Source organism: Sarcophilus harrisii, chromosome 1 (genome assembly GCF_902635505.1).
Source record: "Sarcophilus harrisii chromosome 1, mSarHar1.11, whole genome shotgun sequence".
Taxonomy (NCBI): domain Eukaryota; kingdom Metazoa; phylum Chordata; class Mammalia; order Dasyuromorphia; family Dasyuridae; genus Sarcophilus; species Sarcophilus harrisii.
In genome coordinates, this window is record NC_045426.1 from 580,578,567 (window position 1) to 580,606,566 (window position 28,000).

General features: G+C 32.8%; 1 protein-coding gene across 10 annotated transcripts in view; it reads left to right on the top strand.

The window, feature by feature from the left end:
• VPS13B (vacuolar protein sorting 13 homolog B) overlaps nucleotides 1–28,000 on the top strand; it is a 950,112-nt gene that overhangs the window by 243,863 nt on the left and 678,249 nt on the right. The gene's annotated exons all lie outside the window — the stretch shown is intronic.

The following is a 28,000-nucleotide window of genomic DNA, read 5'->3' on the forward strand; positions in this document are numbered from 1 at the left end:
GCTTTGCTTTAATTTTCAAAAGTAATATGTTTTTCTTAAAACTAGTTTTGATCATATAATGGGATAGAATATTCGGCTTGAATTCACAAACTAGTTTGAGCCCTTTCTCAGACATTTACTGACTTGCCCATTTGATCAAGAACAAGTTACTTAAGCCTTCTTAGTCTTAAATTCTCTACTTCTAAGACCCCATTGATAACAGCACTTGTAGGATTGTTGAGAAAATTAAATGACACACTTACAAAAGGTTTTATAAACCTTAAAGTGTTGTATAAGTGTTAGCTAATTCTGTTACTTTTACTTAACCAATATTGTTAATAATATACCCGACAAAAGTGTTCAGTTTAAATTTTCTATCCCATTCTTTCATAGCAAACTCATTTATACTTTAGGGATTTATTACATGGTTTATAGTGCTCATCTATGCTATTTTTAATTAAACCAGCTTTAAAGTAATTTATTTTCATCTTATGTTTGTATAAAAAGATTTAAATAGGTATATGGGGGACAAGTGCTATGAAAAAAGCTTAGCATAGGATGAGCAAGTTCACTTGGATTTTCGAACTTAAAAAAAAAGTGTGTCAATTAACCAAAAAAAAAAAAAAATTCTAAAAAACCTGAGTAGACAGGTTTTTTTTTAAGCTTGTAGTAAAATATGCTTCAGGTGAGGTACTCAGTGAATTTCCCCCAGGGCTTCTGGAATTTGTAAGATCAGTTGCGGAAGGAACCAGTACTGTATGAAATGAGTCGCTTAAGAGCTAAAGTTGAGTATTTTTAGCCCAGTTTGGCAAAAGGCTTAACAGATTTCCTTTAAGAATCATGGCAGGGGGTAAGAGATGGGAGAACACCTGGCACTTTGTGTAAATGTGTCCACCAAAGAAAAAATTGAAAAGCACTCATCTGCAAATGATGTGCCTCTTAAGTAGAAAAAAAAAATCAAAAAGTAAGCTCTAAAGCAAGGGTGGAAAACATTTTTTTTTCTGCCAAGGGCCATTTGGATATTTATAACATCATTTGTGGACCATACAAAGTTATCAACTTATGGAACTGAAGTAGTAGAAGGTTGTTATGCCTTTCAGCTCATCTTGGCCTGTAGTTATCTTAGCTAGTGATTTCCCAGGCCATATATGATTGCGGGATATTCCCCACCCCTACTCTAAAGGAATAGCCATAAAGAAGCAGGAACAGAATGTTTACCATATGAATATAAAAAGAAAATATGAGACTACCGTTGAGAAGCAGGTGATTATGAAAAAATCATTTTTTCCCATCTATTAGCAAGTATATATAGAAAAATCTGTGTACAAATATAAACTATTATAACATAATAAATTTTGTGTCTTATTTATGATTAGGAGAGTTTCTGCTTATTTGATATAACATATCTAAGTTATTTTTTTTCATGTGAACACATCAAAGTTATTTTAAATTAAGAATTTAATAAGCATTTACTATATTCCAGGTACTGTACAAATTTAAACACAAATACCTTTAGGGAAATTTCGGTACAAAAAAAATGAGAAATAATAGCTTTACTTAGTTTATTTCTTTTCATCAATGTGAAATCTAAATTTTTTTTTAAAAAAGAAGACATTTTACACTTTAAAAGGAATCTGTAGACATTTTCTAGTGTGTTTTATGTATAATAGTTATTAAGACCAGTCTTGGACTCCCTACTTTAAAAGGGAGATGAGTCTGTAAAAACCCTTTGATTTGTATACTCTTTTCCTTTCTGCAAAAAGAGGTAACTTCTTGGGCTTGGAACACAGAGTGAGTTTTCCACATTTTGGAATTACTCTGTTTTACAAACTCCCTCTTTCTTGACTGATCTGTTGATTAATTGCTTTGTGGTCTAGGGAAAAGAGCTCTGGACTCTTAGACAGGAGAACTAGTCTCCAGCTTATAGTTTTTAACCCCCTGTCCCTGAGACTTAAGTAAGTTATTCAAGGACTTCTGTTTGGCATTTAAAGCTCTTTATTACCTAATCTATTCCTACCTTTCTTGTCTTAACACTTTATTCTCTTCCATTTACTCCAGTTGTTATGGCCTATTTGCTGTTCCTCAGATAAGACACTTCACCTTCACCCTTTGTGCCTTTTCACAGTTAGTCCCCATGTCTAGAATTCTCTTACTCCTCACCTCTACCAGTTTCCCTAGCTTCCTTCAAAACTCAGTGAAAATACCAATTTTTTATAGTTATTCCATTTATTTATGTTTATTTATTTTGTGCATACATAGTTATTGCTCCCCCATTAGAAAGTTAATTTCTTGAGGCCAGGAACTATTTTTTTTTTTTTTGCCTTTCTTTGTATCCCTAGCACTTAACAGTTCTTGGCACTTAGTAAATACTTAATAAATACATATTCACTTGACTTGAGCAGATCTCTTGAAGAAGCTCTTTCTTGTTCCCTGCTATTTATTTCTGAGATTATGTTCCATCATCTACCCTGTATGTAGATTTCATATTTGCATATTATTGTTATCATTAAAATGTACTCTTTTCAGCATCAAAGACATTTTTTTGGCTTTCTTTGTATACAGTGCTTGGCACACAGTAAGCATTTATTGAATGCCTGTGGACTAACTGACTTATCTAGTTGATTGAGGTATTGGGGGGAAAATCATATTACAGTACAACCTCTGTTTAGTCTTCACAAAATGTTGATGTTGTGCTGATGTGGAAAGACAATTCAAATAGATAAGTAAAAATTTTCATTCAATTCTGGGACCTGACATTTAGAAGTAAAATTTCAGTCATTTACAAAACCTCTTTGAAAGGCTCAGTTTGCTATCTCCAAAATGGGGATAATGACACATATTACATACATACTAAAGCTATTTTTAATATTAGTTTTTTTTTTTTAAAGAATGGTATATAAGGAATTTTATAAGTCTTAAAATTTTGTATATCTATAAGCAATTGTTATGTTGGGAAAAAAGGATATTTTGGTTAAGCAAGTAGTATATTTATTGAGTATTATCCTCTTTGTACTATGAAAGGCAAGGGCTTCTACGTAGTTTTAGTAGCAACGATAAGGCTTATTCCTTATTCCTGAGACTTGTTCCTTTCCAAAGTAGGTTAGGTTTTCCTTTAAAAAGTTAAAAAGAACAATCAATTTTTTTTTCTTCCAAAATTTTGTTTGTTATGTGGATGTTTTTTGGGGAGAGGAATAATGGGAAATTTTTTGGTGCTATAAAAAAGTGAAAGATGTCAATAATCATAGTATAAATATCTAAAGAGTATTGAGCTTATCATTGGAATTTTGTTGGCCTAAGGGACTAATGGAATCAGTTAACATTGCTTCTTGGCTGACAAACCCCAGGAGCTCTCTTACTTAACTTATATTGTAGAAATTGATGGGGAACTCATGTGAGTTTTTCTCAGCTGGATTAGAACTGGTTATCTTTAATGCATATACATATTGTCTGCCGATCTATCAGTCAGTGTTCATTAAGTACCTACCGTGTTTCAGGGACTTTGCTAAGTGCTGGGGATACAAAAAGAGGAAATAAACACTGCCCAGCCTTGAGGAACTTATAGTCCAATGGGGAAGATAATAAGCAAACAAAAATGTTTAAGCAAGTTATATATAGGATAAATAAGAAGGATTAACAGAGGGAAGGCAATAGAATTAAGAGAGGTTGGGAAGGCTTTCCATAGAAGATAGGATTTTAGTTGGACCTATAAGGAAACCAGAGATGAGGAAGGAGAACATTCCAGGAATAAGGGGCTATTGTTATTGTTATTGACTCTCTTCTTCTGTTATAAGTAAGTAAATCTCTCTCTAAAAAAAACAAAACACAAAAACACACAAAAACTATTATTTGATCAATAAGAATTTTATTTTGTTATATCACTCAAACTACCAGGAAACATGCTTGAATCTGGTCCAGCTCAGAGCAGTAGTATATAAAGACTTGTAGTGCTAGATTGTTTTTTTATCCATTATGTCCTATCACTTAATTAATCAAGCTCTCAGCCTAGTTTGAAAGAAACTCTAATAAGAATACAAAGCTTTAGCTCAATAGAATTAACCTTTTCCAAAACTAGATACAGTAAGAAAAAAAAAAGATGCAGCATATCATTGAAACAATGGTGGTGGTAGTTGTAAAATTGAATAGTTAATGCTCTCCAGTAATGTAGTGGATGTGTAATAATATAGCTTTGGATATTGCCTTCTCATGATGTAGATCTCACCCTTGCTGGTCTGTCTTAATGCCGATGCCTGTGATTCTGTAAATTCTATACAAAGGCTACATCCAACAGGTAGAACACTTCTTTTAATTTTCTTGAGTCTGTGAATCTCAAGTCAGTCAACAAATATTAACCACTTACTATGTCATAGGTAGAGTATTGGAGAATAAGTTTGAGAGTGAAATAATCCATTCTAGTAAGGATCACTGGAGGAATGAGAACACAGAGCAAATATAAAAAACATAAACACAAATTGAATAAATGTAAGCATATAAAAAGTGATTAGAAACTGGGTGTCTTGTTTTTAGGAAGGAGAACATTGGCCAAATTAACATAGCCTTCCTGTGTAAGATGGTGCTTGAGCTACATCTTAAAGTAAGAGTGGGACACAGTAAAATAGAGATGAGAAGAATGCATTTCAGGCACTTAGATAGCTAATCTCACATGGGAAGAAGAGAAATGGAACATCAGGTTTGAGAAGTATAGAGAAGGCCAGTCTAGTTAGAATACATAATGCTGGAGGTAAGCCCATTGAGGCTGGAAAGATGGGTTAGAACTAGATTGTGAATATATTTTAAAATATAGTGTGTGTGTGTGTGTGTGTGTGTGTGTGTGTGTGTAGTAGTAGTAGTGGTAGTTATGTTAATTCTGTATTTACAGAATATTTAGCAGCATCATGTAGATTATACTTGGTTGGAGCATATTTGACCCAGGGAGAACAATTTAGAGGCTGTCGGAATGATCTAGGAGAGAGGTAAAATGAGAGTCTGAGCTATAGCTTTGTGAGTGGGGAGGAAAATCAGATATGAGAAACAACAGACATTTGTTGTGTTTATTCCATGCTTTTCAGTAGACTAGAGGAATACAAATAAAGGCAAAAATAGTTTCTACTGTCAAGGAACTCTAATGAGGGAGGACAACTTGAAAAGAGCTGTGTACACAAAAAATATAATATAGGATAATCTGAAGATAATCTCAGAAGAAAGAAACTGGTAATAGTATATGGGAGTAGGAGAGAAGAAGATAAGACAGAAAAGTTTTTCTGTGCTGTGGCTAAGATTTGAGATGATTCTTAAGGAGGTCAGGGAAGCCAGGAGTCAAAGAAGTAGAGGGAAATCATTTCAGTGGTGGGGAGATACATAGTGAGAAGGAGCAGAATCAGGAGATGGGACATTGTAAATGAGAAACAGCAAGAAGACTAGTGCCACAATGGGAGGCATTAAAATGTAAAGAGACTGTAAAGGTAGCCAGGGAATAACTGTGTTGCAAAGAGGTAAAAAGGCTAACCAGATAGTTTCTTATTTTGTCCTGGATATAATAGAAAGTGCTGTAATGTGCTGAGTAAAGGAGGGATGGTGTTTTGAGAAGATCACTTTAGTAAGAGAAGGAAAGCTGAGTTGGAGTAGAAGACTTGAGAGAAGGCTTCTGACTATAGTAGACCAGGAGTGAAGTGATAAGGACCTGCACTTGGGCAGCGACTGTCATAGGAAAGGAGGAGATGGAGAGGAGAAGTATCATTAATTAGAAACAACAGAATGTGGCAACTGATTGTCTGGTGGAGGTAAATCAGAGAATATGGAGGTTTCAATTTTGTGCTGTTAGGGAGATGTGTTGGTGTCTTTGACAGTAATTTGGAAGTTAGGGGGAGAGAAGGGCTTCAGATGGTTTCAGATGAAAAGGAATTTAAATTTGGATCATTCTGAATTTAAGATGTTTGTGGGTCATCCAATTCATGTAGCCAGGAAACAGATTCAAGATTAGAGACCAGAATAGTTTGGGCTCGGTTTTTTAAAATCTGCTAATCATCCACATAGATGACACTGACTCCATGGGTTCTAAGGAAGTCATTAAATAAAATGGTATTTAGAGAGAAAAGAGAACCAAAGACAGAAATTGAAAGGACATCCATATTTAGCAGGCCTGACCATTGTGAACATCCTGGAAAGAGACTAAGAAGGAGTGGTCACACAGAGAAGAGGAAAATCAGGTCCAAGTGATGGCACAAAAATCTAGAGAGGAAACGAATACTAGAAGGTAAAAATGGACCCGAGTTTATGGGCTGTCCAATAGATTCTTATTTTACCAATAGATTTTCATTTTACCACGACATCTACTATTTGAAACTTTATACCACTTTAATCAATCAGCAGGCATTTATAAAGCATTCAACATACTCCCTGGTCCTCAAAGAGCTTAAATTCTATTTGAGGGAATAACATGAACATTTATCAGTATATATCTGCATATATGGAAAGTGCATGCAGAAGAATTTTTTTAAAAAGTATTTTGGGGAGAAGTTTATCTTGTTTATAACTTATTTGTGCATAGTTTTTTATATTTTGTCTGCTCCATTAGATTGTATGTACCTTGAGGACAAGACTGTCTTTTGTCCTTTTTATTCCCTGTGCTTATTGAACAATACTTGGCATCAAGTAGACACTTAATAAATACTTACTGACTACATTATAAATGATTTTCCTGAAGGTTAAATAAATGTGTGTATGTGTGCGTGTGCGCACACGCGCGTGTGGGGGCACGTGTGTGCACGCACAGCATACAATAGGGAGCCACTGGAACAAGGTAATGATATCAGTAAGAATTAAGCTTCAGGAAAATCATTTTTTGTGTATTATATACATGTATTGTGTATATATGTCTATATGTATTATGTACATGTGTGCATAGTGTGTATACACATATATGACATTCAAATCTCTCTGCAATTCTCCTCTGCCTGGATAGTCATCTTACACCTTACTTCTTGCTTCAAAATCTGCAAACCTATTATTCTACTTTCTGTTCCCTACAAAGACATTCCATCTCTTGTACTCCATTCATCTGCATTAAGGTATTACCCAGTCATGCAATGCATTCCTTCCTTCCCCTCTGATTCTTGGAATCTATGATTTCAAGACTCACTTCAAGCACACCACCTCTACATGAAAATTTCGCTGATCATTATAATTATATACTTGGGGTTCTCCACCCCAGCAAAATAAAAGGGGGAAGGAAGAGAGGTGAGTGTATTTCAATTTTTAAGGTTGTAAAGGTCTAATTTAAGACAGTAACTGGCTCAAGTTCACTGGTAGAAAGAAATGAGCCTCTTTCTTATCATTGAATGCTTAAAAGAAGGAGGTTAACTTTGCTTTAACATAAAATGAATTTGTAACAAGGGTACTGTAATATTTAGCTTTTCTGGATATATCTTTGCCTCATCTATTTATAGAATTGTGTCAGGTCATTAGGGCAAATTTTGGGGAGTAACATGGTCTTCAGAAATCTACTATGAAATCTATGACTCCATGTAGTTAAGTAGATCTTTTTATGACCTTTGGTGACTATGATGTCAGGGGAGACGGGGGCCAATCAAATCTGAGAGACAGCTTTGTTGCTTTTTAAGGAAAACTAATTCCTAGTTCGGGGACCCTATAGGGATCCCTAGTTATACCATAACTCCCCCCCCCCCAATCATTAAATTATACTGAAATGTTTGTTTCTTTTTATTTTTCTTTTAAATAAGGAACTTATATTCTACTATTTCTACTTTTTCCTTTTAGTTTTATTATTAAAAAGCATAATAGTATAGTTCTATTTCTACCTCTATATTATAGTCTTTAGGAAGTAGTTATCATGTCTTGCTTCCATCTTCTATCTCTTCTCTATACTAAACATCACCAGTCTTTGAATTGCTTTATATTACTTTTTTTTTACACTCTTTTCCCATTCTCTATGTCTGTCTGTCTATCTCTCCCTCTCTTGCTACATGTCTGTCTTATAGTGGGGTCCAAAATTGAATATTGTACTCCTCATATGTTATATAACTAGTGTCAAGTACAGTGAAACTAATGCTTCTTATGATTTGCTCTGTGTATATTTGTATTCATTCAGCTGTCAGTTGAGCTGAATATTATGCTTTGGACAGGATTACAATAATAGACAACATTGGAAAGTTATTCAGTGGAGCTGAGTAGATACTTCTTATAGATGATGACTTGCATTTGAACAGTGGCATAAAAGAGGTCATATAAGTCAAGTATTGTTAATATAGGAAATGAATCAGGTATATGGTGAGATAGAGAATATTCATTAGATATTAAAAGAAAGTCTGTATTATTCTGACCCTCTCCATTACTATCAAAACTATTGCCTGTTGGAATCTTTACAAAGTGTTAAGACATTGAAGTTGATAGAGACAATAATCATCTAATTTGGCATGGTTCAATATGATTGATTTGATCTTAGAAGGAGATATTTTGGGCCAGAACTTGAAACAAGGTACTAAGTACAACTGATGGAAACAGTGCTTGTGTTCACACCTTTAGAGAGTTCATAAGTATCTAAGTACTCAGTGGAGTTCACAAGTTTGGGAGAATTCAGGGTTTAGAAAGAGATAATCTGAATTCACACCTCCCTTAGGGCCAGAGAGCACTCTGGGAGATATCCCACAATCCCACTCTCGGAGAAGTAGCATAAATACAGCTCCAGTAAGCCACTAGAGAGAGTTTCTTGGGAGCACTCTGGGAGGAAGCCCACAAGCCCTATCTTAGAGGTAAAAGAGATTCATTGCATCTTCCAACTTGGTGCTGGCTGGAGGCTGAAGAAAGCAGAGGCAGAAGCCAAGGACAAAGCTGCAAGATCTCTTGGAACCAAGCAGAGAGATAGGCCAAAGCTAACCAGGCTATATTGAAAGACACGATAAAAGATCTGAACTCTTTTATCACCTGGCTGTGTTTTGGAAAAAGAAACACCCACAATTGCCATTCTTTCAGTTATACTAGTTTTCAACCTTAGTGTCATCCTCAACTCCTCATTCTCAGTCCTCATGCCTGGAATACTCTTTCTGCTTACCTCCACTTAGAATCTCTGGCTTCTTTTAATACTCGTCTAGTACATTTTTTGGACATTTATTAGTTTTTTCCTTTCTAAGATTATTTTCTATTTTCTTTAAATATCTTGTATGTACCTTTGTTTTTACTTATTATTCATAAAATATAAAGAATCTCCTGAGAGGCAGGGACTATTTTTACTTTTTCTTTGTATCTCCAGTGTCTAGTACATAGCAAATATTGATTAAATGTGTTGATTTGATTCATTGAATGATTTAAAACTTATGAAAACTTCTCTTTTGATCCAGATCTATCATTTTACACATGAGGAAACATAAAGAAATAGTAGAGAGGTTTACATTGCTTTGCTTACATGCAACAATCAATAAATATTTATTAATTACCTGCTGTTATTAACCAGCATGGTTAATAACCATGGCCAGGAACCATACCAAGTATGGGGAGTACAAAAAGAGACAAAAGACAACCCTTGCTCTCAAAGAGCTTACTTACAATCAGTGGGTGGACAAGAAGAAAATAAGCATGTACAAAGAATTTATATACAAGATAAATAATTAATAAGGGGAAGGCACTAAAATCCAGAGGATCTTCTTGTAGAAAATGAGATCTTAGTTGAGACTTAAAAGAAAGCCAATAAAGCCAATAAGTAGAGATGAAAAGGGTGAACATTTAAGTATGGGTGGCATTTGGAGAAAACGCCTCGAGTTGATAGATGGAATGTCTTGTTCATGGAAAATTTTAAAGGCCAGAATATTGCAACTGAAGAGTATATGTTGGGGTTATGTTGGGCTTTTAAAGCCAAATGAAGGATTTGTATTCTATATTTGTGTTGTGATTCTGGAGAAACTTGGGAGCTATTGGGAAGGGGATATTATTAGACTTGCACTTTAGGAAAATCACTTTAGTGCTGAATGGAAAATGAATTGGAATACAGGGAGAGATATTTGTGTATCTATTGTTTCCCAGATTGTGAATGTGGGTTGTTGTTTTTTTTTATCATATATATCCAAAGAGCCCAGCACAATGACATGAATATAGAAATTGCTTAATATAGTTGTTACTTGTTTCTTGGTAGCTTCATCTTAGCAATATCTGCAGCTGGATAGGGCTTCCCTATATCTTTTCAGAAGAGTCTTTGTGGAGTGAGCCTGACAACTTAGTTTTTTGGGTTTTTTTTAATGCCAAGATAGGAAATAATTTATTATAGAGAGAAGAAAAATTTCTCATCCAAAATATAGAAATCTATATAACTTTGCCACAATCAATATATACATGAACTATACAACATATCCGCAAGTGTCATCCAAGTTATTTCACCAGATTGAGATTCATCCTTGACTTGACAACTCAGTTTTGCCCAAGAAAGGTATTGATGATTACTATGCACGTAACATAAGCCTTGTGCTACCTATAACAGGCCAACTATGCTGATTTTTAACCATTATATTATTTTACAACAAAGATAACAGATAATGAATAACATAGTTGAGCATTAAACTTGGATACTCTTGACACTGGCATTCTTTCCCCTGTATCATAATGCAGCTTATTAAAGTTGGTTTTTTTTTTGGTTGAGAGGAGGAGGATGGTTGAGAGACTTGAATAAGATTCACAGAGAGAATATAGTAATTTATATCACCATGATCTACCAAAACAAGATGAATTTTTTTATTAGCTAACTTAGCATTGGTGAATATTTAAGTTGTGTTCAGTTGTCAAGCCCTAGTTATTTTACATTCAAAAAGATGTCAAATTATATTTTGTATACTCTATTTGTATAAGTGATTTTTTTGAACATAACTGCTGGACTTTGCATTTATGTCCCTAATTAAATTTTAAATTAATCATTTTCGCTTAGCTTGTTGAGATGATTTTGAATCTTCCTTCTGTATCTGTCCTTTCAGAAATAATAGTTTCATGCCAAGGATAGATTTAATAAATATACCTTTTATTTCTTCACAAATTCCATTGACCTTATTATAGGACAAGGTTCTCTCTTATACATCTAGAAATGAGATATTTCTTGGGGGAAAAAAACAAAACAGTTTTCTTTTCCAAGTTTGACCAAGTTGATTTAATGCCAAATTTTGTAGCAATTAATAATTAGTCAGGATTTTGTTTTAACCATTTGCTTAAGAATTTTGATAGTTTCAATATGGTAAATGTCTTCTTTGGCAAATCTTAAGAAAAGATTGTTAAGTGGGAAAATTTCTAGAATTTAAATAAAATCTATGTATGTAAACTTTATTATCTAATTTTGGGGGATGCTGTTAGCTAGAAAACAACAAAGAATTTGGTGTTTATTTAAGTGACTTAAATTACTGATGTAAATTGAATGCTTTCTTTTCACATTTAAAATGCAAAGCTAGATAAAATGACATTTTCTAACTATTTTTAGCAATGCTCAATGGTTATCTTGGATTAGAAAATAGACTGTAAGTCTTTTATTTTATTTAAATATTTTACATATTGGATTTCTCTTAAAACTGTGTGATAATGAAAATGAATGGTTTTTAGAAGTTCCAGCTTACATACAGTAACACTTTAAAACAATTCTCTTTGAAAAAAGACTAGGTTTACTTCTTTCTCACACATATACCATTAAATTTCATTGCAAGTTCATACCCTATGAGCCCAACAGTTGCATAAAATGTTGATCTTCAAATAAAGGCTAATTTTGTTAATTAAGTGCTATTGAAAATGAAAGTCTAGGTTTACAAATGTCAGTCTTCTAAAATTATAAAACCATTCTTGAGATTTTCCCCTCCCCTTTTCTTTGATAACATTTATTTAACTGCTCTGCTTTGATTTTTTTAGATTATAATGAAGTTTTAAAGTAGTTTAAAGGTGGAAACAAAATTTTATGATCTACATTTTAATTTATTTGGAATGTCCTTTATGTTCTGAAGAAATTGGCTTCTCAATGGAGAATTAAGTGAATTGCCTTGAAGTATGTTTTTAGTATTTTAGACAGGATATATGAGTAAGAATACTTATATATTGTAGCAATTAAAGACAATTCACATTTGTGGCTTGGGCATAAATGTGTAAAAATTATACCCATCTATCTTATTACATTTCCTCTCTCCTCCCTGAGGACTTCACTATGTACTTTATCTGTAATTGTTGCCAGTTTTCTATCATGTTCCCACTGGGCTTCTGGTGCAAAAAATCTTATCCTCTCGATGACAGAGCTTGCCTGAATGATTTCATGCTCCTAGCATTTTTGTTCACGGGAATTAGGGGCAAAATGTAACTACAGCTGAACAGAGAGTCTATTTTTGTAATTTGGGAGTTTAGGCTCTGTTATTGGAACTAAATGAAGAGATGCAGGTGTTCTCCAGTGCAAGTCCTTTGGGAGTTTTGATGGTAGATGCTTGAAAAGAAAATGCATGTGTTTCCAGAGTCAAACAGCAGCTGTGAGACAAGAATTTATGTTTTTCTCAGAACTTTGGGATTTCAAAATGTTACATTTAATCACATGCACAGAAAAGAGAGCAAATGTTAAAGATGTTACATATAAAAGTAGGGTTCTGATCTCTTTACCATACCAACTAGTTGTGGGAATATAGGAACAAAGTGATCTTTAATCTTAATATGAACAATTTCAAAAGGATTATGATAGTTGCCAGGACACAGTTTTTTTGAAAACTGCATTTGAGCACAGAATGTTGTTGGCTTACTAATTACTTTTTAAATCTACTTTATTCTTTCTATGTCACTTAGAGAAAATAATAGATGCAAATTAAAAGCACAAAGAAATATGGAAAATTCATTGAGTAAAAAGAAGCAAATCTAAAATATTTTCAGATTGCATTTTTTTGAGTAGAATATAGATAACAGGTTTTTTGCAAAATAGAACAAAATATTTCTAGGTTACAAAGAATAGAGAAATTATATTTTCCATATTTTATAAATGCTTTGGATAAAGAATTATTTGTAAGAACGTTTTATATGCTTTAGCACTTTCTAAAGAACATTTGAAATACAATTTATATTTATTTGAAACTCTTCAAATTCTTTAAGTACTTTATTTCTTTTATCTTAACTTTTTAAAGATAATTATCTTTAAACTGTTTTCTCTTATATTTTTAAAATTCTCATTTGTATAAAAAAGTCAAGACTTTATATTTGTTGAAAGTCTGTTAGAATTGAAAGTTGAAATGAATTTTAAATGTCATGTGATTAAATAGGATGATTTGAACTGTAAATAAGATGAGACCTGCCTGTACTATATTTTTGTTAATTTAAAATAGCAGCATAAAAAAACCTAAATCTTATTATGATTCATAAAATAGCTTTTAAAAAAAGAATATCTAACAAATAGTATCTTCTAGCAACATTATTAACAAAATCTAACACTTACCAACTAATGACATTTCTTCTGAATTTTTGTTTGAACAAAATTTCATTAATATAAAATAATTTTTAGTGTCCCAAAGTATTTTAATGCAATTTTGAGATATAATGATCAAAACTACATATTTTTGAAGGAAATGAATGTAAATTTTCATATAGATGTGTAGTTATCATATTTCTTGCTTTCTGAGTGAATAGAGGAATATTAGGAGAATATGAATTTGAGACATAGTTTAAATAATGTTAAAAATAAATATATACATGATTTAAAAATTTCTATGTAGAAGCAGCTAGGTATAATAGTGAGTAGTTAGAGTACTGGGCCTAGAGTCAGGAAGATTTGAGTTAAAATGCAGACTGAAATTTGCACTAGCTGTATGACCTGGTGAAGTCATTTAAATTGCTTCCATTTTTTCATTTGTAAAATGAGGATAATAATAGCACTGCCAATAGTCTAATAAAATTGTTGTGAAGATAAAATGAGATAAATTTTTATAAAATGCTTTGCAATCCTTAAAGCACAATATGAGTGCTAGCTTTCTTCATCGCCGTCATCATCATCATCATCATCATCATCATTCTAAGAATAGACAACTATTATTAACATTTTGTCCATATGCCTAAATATCATTTCACAGCTAAACATGAAATTGGTGGACTTAGCTTATTAATTTCTTTACCTGAACAAGAAATAATCTCCATTTCTGGATCTTGTAGCATATTTTCCTTAAGTACTTCTTTAATCACATGTTATAATTTCTGTAACCAGAATTGTTCCCTAGTTATAGAACTTCCATTAAATTAAGTATTTGGTTGCATAGACCCTTCTACCTTTTGGTGGGTTTCCTGAACCTTTCGGCTAACTTTCTAGTAATACTCAAATCTGGTGAATAACTTGGGAAACATTGTGGGTGGGCAGCTATGAACATAGGGATATATATCTGGGATACAGTTTGAGGGTCAAGCTTACCTTTTAAAGGTTAATCCTTCTCTAGTAAGTAGCAAAGGAAGGAACTAAGAATCAGGATTAACCATGGAAGAGGAAGTGACTTCATTGTCTCTCTGGAAAGTGTCCCAGGTCTGAAGAGCCTTGGCAGTGAACTAAAAGCAGAGTCCTAGCCTTTTTACTGACATGACTTGGTTTTATGGCTTGTAGAGTAGGGGCCCTCTGCACAGCACAATGTCAGGGTTCTTGAAGCTGTTTCTGAAAATTCATAATATAGAACTTTTGAGATTCTGATACAAAGCAAGAATCAAAAAATTACATAGCAAAACAAAGCATAGGAAAGATTTTCTAACTTCATCAAGTAAGTAATTGCAGTTAAGGACAATTTTATCATTATGGTCTCTTTTTTTTTTTACATTTTGGGACCATTTAAAAAGTATCTGAGTTATTTTTGCTATTATTCTTAATCTTCTTATGAATTGTTTATGAGGCCAGGTTATCATAGCATTATAATAGTTTCCAGGTTTTCAATCAAAAAGCTATGATTTTGACCTGGCTCAAGACTGAAACATTTTTGGCTAGAGTACTGAATTATTAAAAAAGTTTGAATTTGTACGGGGTAGGCTTTCTTTCAGTCTAATCTTAAACATTCTCTCTCTCTGTCTCTCTCTGTCTCTCTCCTCTCCCCTCCTCTCCCCTCTCCTCCTCTCCTCTTCTCCCACCTCCTCTTCCTCTCCCTCTCCTTCCTCCTCCTCTTTCCCACCCTATCTATTGGGATCATGTTATCCACTTTGAAAGAAACCATTCAGTAAACTTTTAATCTGCTATTAAGCCTATTAAAAATGATAGTAGAGGATTTTAATAAAGGAGCAAAAGTTAAATAAAGTTTCTAAGTAGAAGGTAATTTGTTTATTGGGTACTTTCACTAAAAGCCAAGTGTCCACAATTACAGTGAATATGACCTGATGCAATTGTTAAGTTTAATTTGCCAGATTTAAATATTGAAAAAAAAATTTTGTAGGAGATAGGAAATCTATCTAAGAGTTAGACCTATCTGGGTTCATATTTGGCCTCTGACACATACTGACTCTATAATGAAGTGAGTCATTTAACAGTGCCTCAAGCAACTATTAAAGACTATGTTGTATAGAATGGACACTGAGTTACCTTAGTAGAGAAACTTCCTCTACCATTAATCATATGTCTGGTCCCTAAACAACACCAGCTTGTAAAGCCCTTCTACAGTCAGTCATCCCTTCCTGTCACTCCTTAAGCTCTTTATGTTTGAATATGTATTTCTTCTGGTGTGCCTTCTTTATTGACTGCCCACAACCTGTTGAATTGTAAACTGTGTCTTTAGGATCTCCTAAAGATTTTGAGTATTGGAATTAGACATAAAGTTGTACAGCTGGATGTTACCTTAGAAATAATAGAATTAAACTCTTTCATTTTGTGATTGAGGAAACAGAATCAGAAAAAGTTGTGCTTTGTCTAGTTACAGATAAAATCTGGAAAGGGGATCTTGTTTTCTACTTAATTGCTTTTGCTGTTATAAGAAGATGACTCTGAAGTCAGTCTTGCTATTATAGTTTCTGTTAAGATTTTTTGAAAAGATTGCTCCATTAGTTAGCATGAAGGTAACCTTTTTTTTTTTTTTTTTTTATTTTATTTTATTTTATTTTATTTTATTTTATTTAATTAATAGCTTTAATTTACAGGATATATACATGGGTAACTTTACAGCATTAACAATTGCCAAACCTCTTGTTCCAATTTTTCACCTCTTACCCCCACCCTCCCTAGATGGCAGGATGACAGTAGATGTTAAATATATTAAAATATAACTTAGATACACAATAAGTATACATGACCAAAACATTATTTTGCTGTACAAAAGAATCAGACTCTGAATTATTGTACAATTAGCTTGTGAAGGAAATCAAAGATGCAGGTGTGCATAAATATAGGGACTAGAATTCAATGTAATGGTTTTAGTCATCTCCCAGAATTCTTTTCTGGGTATAGTTAGTTCAGTTCATTACTGCTCCATTAGAAATGATTTGGTTGATCTTGTTGCTGAGGATGGCCTGATCCATCAGGACTAGTCATCATCTAGTATTGTTGTTGAAGTATATAATGATCTCCTGGTCCTGCTCATTTCACTCAGCATCAGTTCGTGTAAGTCTCTCCAGGCCTTTCTGAAATCATCCTGTTGGTCATTTCTTACAGAACAGCAATATTCCATAATTTTCATATACCACAATTTATTCAGCCATTCTCCAACTGATGGACATCCATTCAGTTTCAGTTTCTAGCCACTACAAAAGGGCTGCCACAAACATTCGTGCACATACAGGTCCCTTTCCTTCTTTATAATCTCTTTGGGATATAATCCCAGTAGTAACACTGCTGGATCAAAGGGTATGCACAGTTTGATAACTTTTTGAGCATAGTTCCAAACTACTCTCCAAAATGGTTGGATTCGTTCACAACTCCACCAACAATGAATCAATGTCCCAGTTTTCCCACATCCCCTCCAACAATCATCATTATTTTTTCCTGTCATCTTAGCCAATCTGACAGGTGTGTAGTGGTAACCTATTTTTTTCAAGAAGTCCAGATGACAGACACAGACCAGTAGATAAAGGGAAACATCATTACCAGCAGAGGGCACACTTGAGGTAGCAGTGTCCTTGAATGGTCAATACAGTTTTAGCTTCAGTTTCTGGCCTAGAATGTTGCATTATAGAATTGCTTTAAACCTTCACTTTAATTTGACTTTTTACGTCACACCAATCTTTGTTTCCCCCTAGGATTGGTCACCTTATTTCTTTGCCAATATGTGTAATCTTCCAAATTAAATTTTCTTTGTTTGTCTGCATAAATAAAAAGCTGAGATTTAGTAACTTGATGAATTTATCTCCTCCTCCAGGTCCCTCAAATGCTCTCTCATTTCGGAGTTATTTTACTAAATAAAGTGTTGAGATCTCTTTTCTTATCAAGCTTTATTGAATCTTTTTGAAAAATGTTCCAGATTTCCTGTCTCATATATATTTTATTTAATTTAAATTATTAAATTCCTGTCTCATATATATTTAATTTAAAAATATCTATTCTGAAATATTATGTTTCATGGTTTTGAGTCCTGAGATGATCTACACTCACATAATTTATGAAATATAGTGTTAAAATCTGTACTTTAAAAGTTATTTTCAAAGAGGCTATATGAAATTACATTATTTTGCTCAAAAAGTAAAAATTGTTATTCCATTATTTCTGACATGGCCTTGATCATGTGAACCAAATTGAAATTGGGAGTGCACATGTGGCTTCTGAAGCCAGGGAGTCTACAAGGCCTTTTTAAAAGATGATCTGGGATCTTAGTGTGCATCTGGATAACATACCAGAGGATTTTAAGAACAGGATAATTTGCATTCTTCTTTAAGCAGTTTTATTTTCAATGATGAATTCTACTTGAAACCTTTGATTAAATTCCCTCTCCCCCTTTTGTTTTAAGTTATTTTAATTCAAATGTTCTTTGGGGAGTACAGTTCTTTGTTTTATTGGCATTCTCTAACTTCCAAATAGGTTGCATTCCAAAAGTTAATTTGTAAATTGGTTATTTGTTCCTTAGTTGTTTTCCATAGAAGTAATTTCAAATGATGTTTAGATTCTTCAATTAGTCTACAAAAATCTCTCACAGTGTAGTGAAAATACTATAAATTTGCAAATAAAAATAGATAACTTTTATTGGAATACTAGTAAATAGAATAAAACTGAATAGGAATTTTAGATTAGATTAGAATGGGGAAGCTTGCTATAAAGGGTAGGCTTCTGTGGAGTGTATCAAAGGAACTGAGTTTTATTAGTCTTTTGAGGTTGATTCTTTGTCTAATTTATTCAAAATTTATATTTTCCTTTTCTTTGATACAAGTTTTTCACTACCAGTATTATTCTTATTTGTCATACTTAGTTCTTTATCGAGAGGTAGGGATTTTCCTAAAGGCTGGAGAGGAGGTTGGAAGAAGTAAGGTGCCAGGGAAGATGGATATCTGTGGTAAGAACTAATTTAGAAGTGATTCTATAACAGAAGTTTGGGTGGCACATTATCCCTGAGTCAGGAAAGTTGTTGATTAAATTAATCACAGTGCTAGCCACTATTGAAAGAAATTGGAATGGAGAAAATACTACTACTCACCCTTTCTTAGGTAAGAGATATCTGTGAGTTGGCTAGTATCTGTAATTTGCATTTAACTAAAGTCAGTTTTAAAGTTTGCATATAGTATAATTAGTAATCATAGAATTGCTGAGATGATAATTAGTTTTGGGATCATCTCTTTGAACTGTTGACTTTCAAAGTTGAGTAGCTTGTCCAAAATTGTCCAACTAGTTACTAAAAAAATGAGACTTGGCTTCAGCTCTCCTTATTCATGCCTCAATTTCAAGTTCTATTCATGCAATATTTTTATTCTTATTTTTATTTTTTTTAAAATACATTTTTGCAAACTTTGGAAATGTACTCACAAATAATCCATAGCAGCATGCTTCTAAAAATAAAAATCAAATACCTGCAAGTGTTGTACATATATGTACTTGGAGGTTGAAATCCAAATTAAGAGGAGTTAGTTATTTCTATTCTTTCTTTGACCTTGTTATAGAATATTTCACTAATGACTGCTCTCCCTTTCTCTATTTCTTTAAAAAAAAAAAAAAAGAGCAGGAACAAAATTGAGTTTGAGTTTAATAGTATAACAAAATATTGTCTATGTCTTTGAAATATAGTTCACTAGTATGTTTTATTTAATATTGTATAGTTGACCATTGTATTAATGCAGGGGTCCTCAAACTTTTTAAATAGGGGGCCAATTCGCTGTCCTGTCAGACTGTTGGAGGGCCGGACTATAGTAAAAACAAAAACTTTGTTTTGTGGGCCTTTAAATAAAGAAACTTCATAGCCCTGGGTGAGGGGGGTAATCATCCTCAGCTGCCGCATCTGGCCCGCGGGCTGTAGTTTGAGGACCCCTGTATTAATGCTTCAAAAGATCATTGCTTTCATTTGGTATAGATAGGTATGCTTCACAACTTTATTAAAATGACTGAACCTCTGCCCCATGCTTTAGTAGATAATCTTTATTGGTTGCTATAACTTGTGATGACTTCATCTCTAGAAATTCATCTCTAGATGGATGACTACTCTTTGTGTGATGGGGCTCTCCAGACTTGGCTAGACCATTTTTTGGATAATGAATAGACCCACAGTTCAGAATAAATCCCCTCTAGTTTGGCAGTACCAGCCTTTTAAAAACTTAAATCCTACTGTGAGTAGACAGCGTATATACAAATGAGGAAGTGCAAGATTATTTGAGAAAGTACTATTTTTAAAAGAGGGTGAAATGAGACTTATCATGAAGAAGGTGACATCTGAATTGATTCTTGAAAAAAAGATTCTGAGAAGTGAAAATGAAAAGGAATTGCATTTCTGTTAGGTCAATTAGAAAGTACTTAGCCAGAGTCTTTTATCTGCCACTTCAGGTGTGGAACAGAAGGTATACATATATAGAAAGATGAAACATGAAATGTCTAGTGCATAAAGCTGGTCATTCAATTTGGCTGGAATGTAGTCTGTACAAAGGAGAATAATGAAAAATAATATTGGAAAGTTTCTGGAGTGAAGTTAAGAAGTTTGTATTTCTTTCTGGATGCAATAAGTAGCTATGGAAAGTTTTTGAGCAGGAAAGTAGCATGGTCTAGTCTATGCTTTATTATAATTATTTGGCAGCTGTGTGGAGAATGGATTAGAAAGGACAGGGACTAGAAGCAAACCTCAAGTAAATTAAAAATAATAAAACATTCCAGAGTGCCCTTTTTTTTTTCTATTTCTCTTTCTTTTTAAAGTTGGATTACAATGAGTACATTTTTAGAAATACTTCATTGATTCAAGCTCTGCTTTTTACACATATTAAGCTTCAGACAAATAACTTAATTTCTAATGCCTCAATACCTAATTGTAGGAATTATGATGCAGTGGAAAGTGTGGAATTCACAGTCAAAAGACCTAGGTTCAAACCTTGACTCTTGCTACTTGATACCTAGGTAACCTTTAGCATGTTACTTCAGTCAATCAATCATTTTTAGTAAAGGATTACTCTGTGCCAGGCATTATGCTAAGCATTTCACCAATTTGAGTTTCAATTTCCTCAACTATCAAATTGATGGGATTAAAGAATATGACCTCAAAAAGATCCTTTCAGATCTAATCTGTAGTGCTCTGATCATGTAGGTTTTAGATCTGTTGTGGATCTATATCAATGTAATAACCATCCTCATACTAGGAGTTTCCCAAACTTATGAAATCATAGGTGTGGACCAGCCACTACAAATGGCACTGAACCTTGTACCGATGAAGAAAACGTCTCTTCATATATGAGTTTTTAAAGCAATTACAGTGATGATGGTATGATCCAGTCTTCATACAAAAACCATCAAGTCTTTCCTGAACATAGAAATTTTGCACATGAATACTTCTGAGAAATCAACTTTCTGCTGGTGAGAAATAGAGAATTTTTAAATTTGGTGCCTTGGATGAGAATATATTAATCTTTGGATAATAGTGATAACCAGAATCTTGATGACGCCCTAGAATCCAGGAGGAAATACTTCTTATTACACTGGCCAAACATTTGAGTAACTTTAATGGATTTTCTTAATGTCATTAAAAGATATATATCCTTTTCTTTCCATTTTTTCTTCTTTTTTTGGTATTATAATAAAAATCATTAAAAAAAAATAACACACTAGTAAAAGTGGTGACACATAAATAAATAAACATATTTAAACATATGTTTAAAAACATAACATAAAAGTTATGACACATAAACATGCAATTTATAGACCTGTGGGACTGGAGTTAGAAAGAACAGAAAGGCCAGAGTTCAAATTTACTGAACAAGTGACCCTGGGCAAATTATTTAACATCTTCCTAAAACTAAAGAAGTAAATGGCAAACCACTCTAGTTTCTTTGCCAAGAAAACCCCATGAACAGTTGGTCCACAAGGTTACAGAATGTGACATTACTGAATAATTGAACAACTAAAGTGCTAATAAATTTTGATTGTTAGCTGGAATAAAAATAGGTATTAGTCAATTATTGATTTTCCATTTTGTGAAGGAGTATTAATGAACTCTATTAGGTATACAGCATCATCATTTTGAAGATCTGTATGAACTTAGACCACTAAATCTTAGGCAGCTAGCTGGTCTACTGATTAGATTGTTGTATTTGAAGTCACTATAATCTGAGTTCAGATTCTGCCTCATTCATATATGGAACCATCAATTATAACAAATGGAGAAATTTTGAATGCTGTGAATCAGTTCATGTACCTTGGCAGTATATTTCTCAGGAATGTACATAATGATAATGAGGCTCACATGTGCCTTGCCAAAGCTGGCTCAGTTTTTTTTTTTTTTTTTTTTTTTTTTTTTTTGAAGCTCTGAAAGAAGTGTGGGAGAGAAGGAGATATCAGGTTGTCTTTTAAACTGAAGGACCAAGGAGACCTTGTGCTGACCTCATTGTTGTATGCTTGTGAAACCTGCTCAGTTTATCAATGCCATGCCAGGAAACTGAATCATTTCCATTTAAATTGTTGTAGGACCTGGTAAGATAATGTACCAGATCCTGAGGTTCTATGTTCCAACTGCACTGCCAAGCATTCACACTCTATTTCAGAGAGCTACAACTTCGATGGGCTGACCACATTGTGTGAATACCAAACGTGTGTTTTTCTAAAACACAGTTTTACAGAGAATTCACAGAAGGCAGGTATTCACATAAAGATCAGACAAAAGAATATAAGGTCACTCTCAAGGTCTCTCTGAAGAACTTTGGTATTGATTGTGAAATATGAGAAACACTAGCACAGGATCCTCCCACGTGGTATACATATATCAAAGAAGAAGGTCCTGTGCTTTGTGAGCAAAGCAAAATTACAATAGCAAACAACAACAACAAAAACAACTGAGATGCACAAATTTAGAGACATGCATATTCCAAATGTTCATGCAGACTATTTGTGCCTGATTTGTGGTAGAGCCTTCCAAATTGATATTATGATCAATAACTGGTGCCAATGATGTAAATATAAAAGCTAACAATATAAAAGGTACTTTTAAAAATAATTTTTGAAATAAGTCCTTGTTGAATTATGAATGAATTTTAACTCTTATCTTCTTTCTGTTCTCATTCTTATCTTTTGGAAATAAGAACACTCAGCAGATTTTAAAACATTTACTGAATATTCTTTCTATCATTTCCTCTACCAAGCACTTTTTCTGAAATTTATAATCTTAATCCCATTGTGTAGAACACAGAGAAATTTGATGACTTGCTCATGGTCACACAAGCCATAATGTGTAAGGAGCAGAATTTGAACAGAAATAGTTTTTTAAGCACCGAGCATCTGCATCTGCTATACCGTGCTGCCTCTTTAGTTGCTAGAGAAATAAAGAAAAAAATAATAACTATTTATGCCCTGAAGAGCTTGTATTCTGCTTTTAAAATCTGTTGTTCTTTAGATTTCCTTGTTGATCCTTTGAGCCTCATAAGGGAATTTGGTGACAATATGTGGAGCAGGGTTAGATAGGAAGTTTCAAGCTAATATGGAAGGACAGTGAATCAGAGAAGCCAAAAATCCACCTAAAGTATGTTCAACTTTTGGAAGAAACATCTGTTACAAAAATTACATGTTAGTGTAATATTTATTCATCACTAAGAAAAATGTTTTATTGTAAAAATGTGAAAGAAGTTCATTACAAAATATTTTCAACAGATGAAATAACTAAAATGTGAAAGATATTACTTTCAGTCTTCATTACTAATTTTAACTTGAATTAAATGTTTGAATTGTTAAAGTATATTTAATTCATCTGTTTAGTATTAATTACTAATCATAATTTTATTTTTATCCTTAAAAATAAGTACAGAAGTCAATAATGCTTTTAAAAAATTCGTTTAATTGTTAACAAAGCATGACTTAAGTAAGCTTCACTCAGCCTGTGAAAGGGATGACTTAACACAACTGTTGATGCATATGGAGTGAAACATCTTTATCAAGTTAATACAAGAAGCAGTCATGCCCTACTTGAATTACTCATTTATAATAGCTGAACAGCAGCCTGCATGTGGACTTTGAAATCCTGGGAAAATAAGATGCATGCATGCATCCAAATGTCTAAAGGCTTTACTCTAAAGCAGCTGGAAAATGTTGAACTGTGTTGTCAGCTACTAGGTTTTTGGCCTTCAGGGAGATGTGATCAATTTAATTACTGACCAACTTGAACCATTACTTTAATGATTATTGGCTAAATTCTTAAACCTCAAAGTTTTTAACTTCAAAGCTACTTTTAGATTTTATTTTAAAACCTATAAAATAAAAACAATTAAGCTGCTTTTTAAAAAATGTACTATGCTTAAATCTGTCAAACATCCTTTAAAGAGTATGTAGTTTGAAAAAGTATGTCTTTGAAAATAAAATAATGAATTCCAAGTATTAAGTATTCTGCATCTGAAGATTAATATATTATTATTATAAAACATGCCTCTTTTCTTTAAGGGCCTCATTTTACTCTTCTGTCCATCCCACACATTTGGTTTTGTAAATACATATGCTGGGTTTATGGGATATATGTTTTATGTGTATATTTAAATATATATGTTTATATATTTATATATATATATATGTTTATATGTATTTATTTATAGCATATAGGCATAAGGCATATAGTTTTATTTCAAATATAGTCCCTGAAATTTAATTTTTTTTGAAACATTGCAGATAAATTTACTGCTTGCATTTATATAACATTTACTATCTTCCATATGGTCTGATCCATAATAGATGTCTCATTGGTTTTTCTACAAAATACATATAATCCAGTGTCATACTCTAGAGATAAGAGTTTTGTCATGCATGGGAGAAAGGCTCTCTTCAGACTGAAGACATGACTGAGTCAGGCACTTTTAAATTTAATCCTCATTTAATTCTCTACTTGAGTTTCCCTTCAGTAAATCACTTGTTCTTTTCATGACTGCTTCTTAATCTTTTAAGTGGGAACACCAGTGATAGTCTACTTCTCAAGAGTTCTTGTGTAGATTAACAAATGATAGTTAACACTTTGAAAACATAATGTCTGTACTAAAGATTATAATTCATCATCATTACCACCTTTATCCACTAAGGATTTGCACATAGAGATTTTATAGAAGTGGGATATATTACCTGAGCTTAAATTTACAGTCTCTGCGTAGCTCAGTAATGAATACATGTGTGTGATACACATTTATATACACATTTTATATATAAATCTATATATCTATATCTATATCTATATCTCTATATATCTATATCATATATATATACACACACATATGTATAAGTATTTATACATACAAATCCATATACACACTCCACTAGTAAAGTTATATAGAGATTAATGAAATGTCTTCAAATGGTTTGTTTGGAAATGCTTCAGGAGAAAGGTAAATTTTGAAATATATGAAAGGAATAAGGGGCAAAAGATAGCAGGAGACCCTGATTAAATTTGAAAAAAGCAAGAAGGTAAATGAGCATAAGTTGCTACTTTAAGAAGTCTGCAAAGCATTTATAAAATATAAATATTTTTTAGAACCCTATTCTTTTCTAAAGCATAACCCGATCATGCTTTTAATGAATGTTTAACAGTGCATCTTGGCATTCCCTAGGTTGGTGCTCAGCTCCTTGTCAAGAACAATATGAATATCCTAGTTGAATTAAGGTTGAATCAAGTGATTGGTGTTATCTTTTAAATAAATTTTGCTTTATTGAAAATGCCCTTGGACTCAGATTCATTCATCCCATCTCACACCACCTTGGTGGCAGGCTCTCCTCCTTCATTTTCTCCACTGAAACAGAGGCTGAACAACTGCTTTCTGACTTTCTTATGATGGGGATTTGACTGAATGTTGGTTGAAATGGATGACAAGTGAAGTCCCTTTCAATTCCTAGATACTATGGTTTTTACAATTTGTTTCAATAAGTTAGCTTTTTCAGAAAAAAGAGAGAAACCTCTATGGTATACTTTATTCACAGTCTTGATTTTATTTTTGTGTGTATTTAATTCCTTTGTATTAAAATAATTTTTGTTTATATGAATAGGTTTTAAAAAAAATGTTTTTTTTGCTTCTACTTCATTTTTAGCGGCTGTTTTTTATGAGTTGCTATAAGGCAGAGGTATCACATTCATAGCCAGTCAGTTCCCAAATATGAAAAAACTAGGTTAAAGTGTAATTGGAAAATATTTTTTAAAAACTACCAATATAATACAAATAATATCAATTTGCCATCTTCTAAGACATTATTCTGCACATAGGTATATATTTCTATTTGAGTTTGATAACAGCCTTAAAAATCTTAGTGATGTTTTCTCCTTGATATTTAAACCTCTTTTTCTTCATTACACATTTTGGCCAGGATCAGTGACTCTTGAGATCACATTTGTAAATTTATATAATACAGTTACTAATAATTGGATGATTCCGTTTTCTGGTTAAACTGAAAAATGCTTTGAGAAGTTGCTACTTTGAATCCCCTGGCTCACAAAGAAAGCTTTCATTATTCAACATGAATAATAATTGACACTGTTATTTACAAATAATGTCAACCTTGTTCTGTATTACTGTCCTAGGACATTAATTAGATGTCTGTGCTACTATTTTGGACAATCATATCATTCCAGTTTTTCAGTGTATAGACCTTATTTAAATATTTAAACCTGTAGATATAAACTGTCATTTAAAAACTATCAGTTTCTGAGATAACATAACTTGTTCCTATTTGCCATGCTACATTTTATGTATTATAATCTAGTGCTTTTTGATGGTACATTATTATCATAAATGGTCCAATAAGATAGTAAAAAAATAGATTAATTATTGAAAGTTAGGAATTTTTTCCTAAGAAGTTTTAATGGATTAATTATCTAAAAAGTGATTTTACAAATTATCTAATTTCCTCTATGAAAAATTAGGAAATATCATAATTGTTGGGATTCAATATTAGATAACATAGGAATTTACAATATATCAGTTTTACATAGTTCTCAACATATACATTTTATATATTTGTTTGCTTACTAGTTTACTTATTTCTCCGTCTTTTTTTTTTTTTTTCCCTATTTGTTGCTATTCATTCACTCATTTTAATCATGTCCAATATTCTGTCACCTATTTTGAAATTTTCTTGGCAAAGATATTGGGGTGATTTGCCATTTCTTTCTCCAACTCATTTTAAAAATGAGGAAGCTGAGGCAAACAGGGGTAAGTGTCTTGCCCAGAGTCACATAGCTGACAAGTGTCTGAGGCCAGATTTGAACTCAGGGAGATAAATCTTTCTGACTCCAGACCCAGAAGACCCACTGTACCATCTAACTGCCCCACATATATGCATATAATTATACAATCACATTATATGATACACATACATATAGATAATTACCTTACAGACCTATATACTCATATGTTTATAAAGACACCCCACATTTATGTGTATAATTACATTATATACATATGCATATTTTAGATGTGTGCGTGTGTGCACACACACACACATACACACACACACACAAATAATGAATGCCCAAATCTTATTACCTGATTCATTACAGGAAACAAGTGGGAATGGAAAGTAGAAGATAACACTTGGTTCATGGATATAAGTATTTGGAAGAATGCTAATGTATTTGATGGAATATAATAAGTTAGGATGCTGGCTGGATAAGGAGCAAAATAATGAATTCAGTTTTTGACATGTTAAGGGAAATATACCTAGGGAGCATCTAGGTGAACATTTGAATAAGAAATATGGGAATGAAACTGTGGAGACAAATGAGTTCTTAAATGGTATATTTTGCTATTATCTGTATTGACATGGTAATTGAATTTATGTGATCTGATGAGAAAATTAGGAGAGAAAATATAGAGAGAAAAGAGAGCTTGAAATAATCCCAGCATAGAGTATAGGACATGAATGATAAGTTTGCAGAGGAGCCTGAGAAAATTTGGATAAGTAGAAATATATTTAAGATACAAGTTATCATGAAAACTCAAGGAGCAATCTCCAGAATGATGAATGAATCATTGACATTGTTTAAAAAAAAAATGCCTGAAGTCGTCAAGTTTAGTCAGTAAGCATTTATTAAGCACTTACTGTGTATTGGACATTGTGTTGTGGTTAAGAAGTTTGAGACCAATATACTTTGTATTTAAAAAAAAAAAATCATTGGTAACATTGAATATAGAACAATTTTGGAGATTGCAAAGAATTATAAAGAGTGGGATTGTGGGAAAAATGGAGGTAACAAGACTAGCTAGTTTTTCCTAGGATTTTTATTATGAAGAGTCAGTAAGAAAAAATATAACAGCAATTATCTTACTTAGACTTTTGTGTAATACTTCATCTGAAGGTCCAGATCTACCTTATAGGGGAAGAATCTCTTCCCTTTATCTTCTTCCTTTTATTTCTTCCCACATTAAAGTAGGATTTGACTAGAAACTTGCTTCTCACCACAGATTTCATTATTGTCTACCTTATCCCAAAAAGTAAATTCTAGTAAAGGAG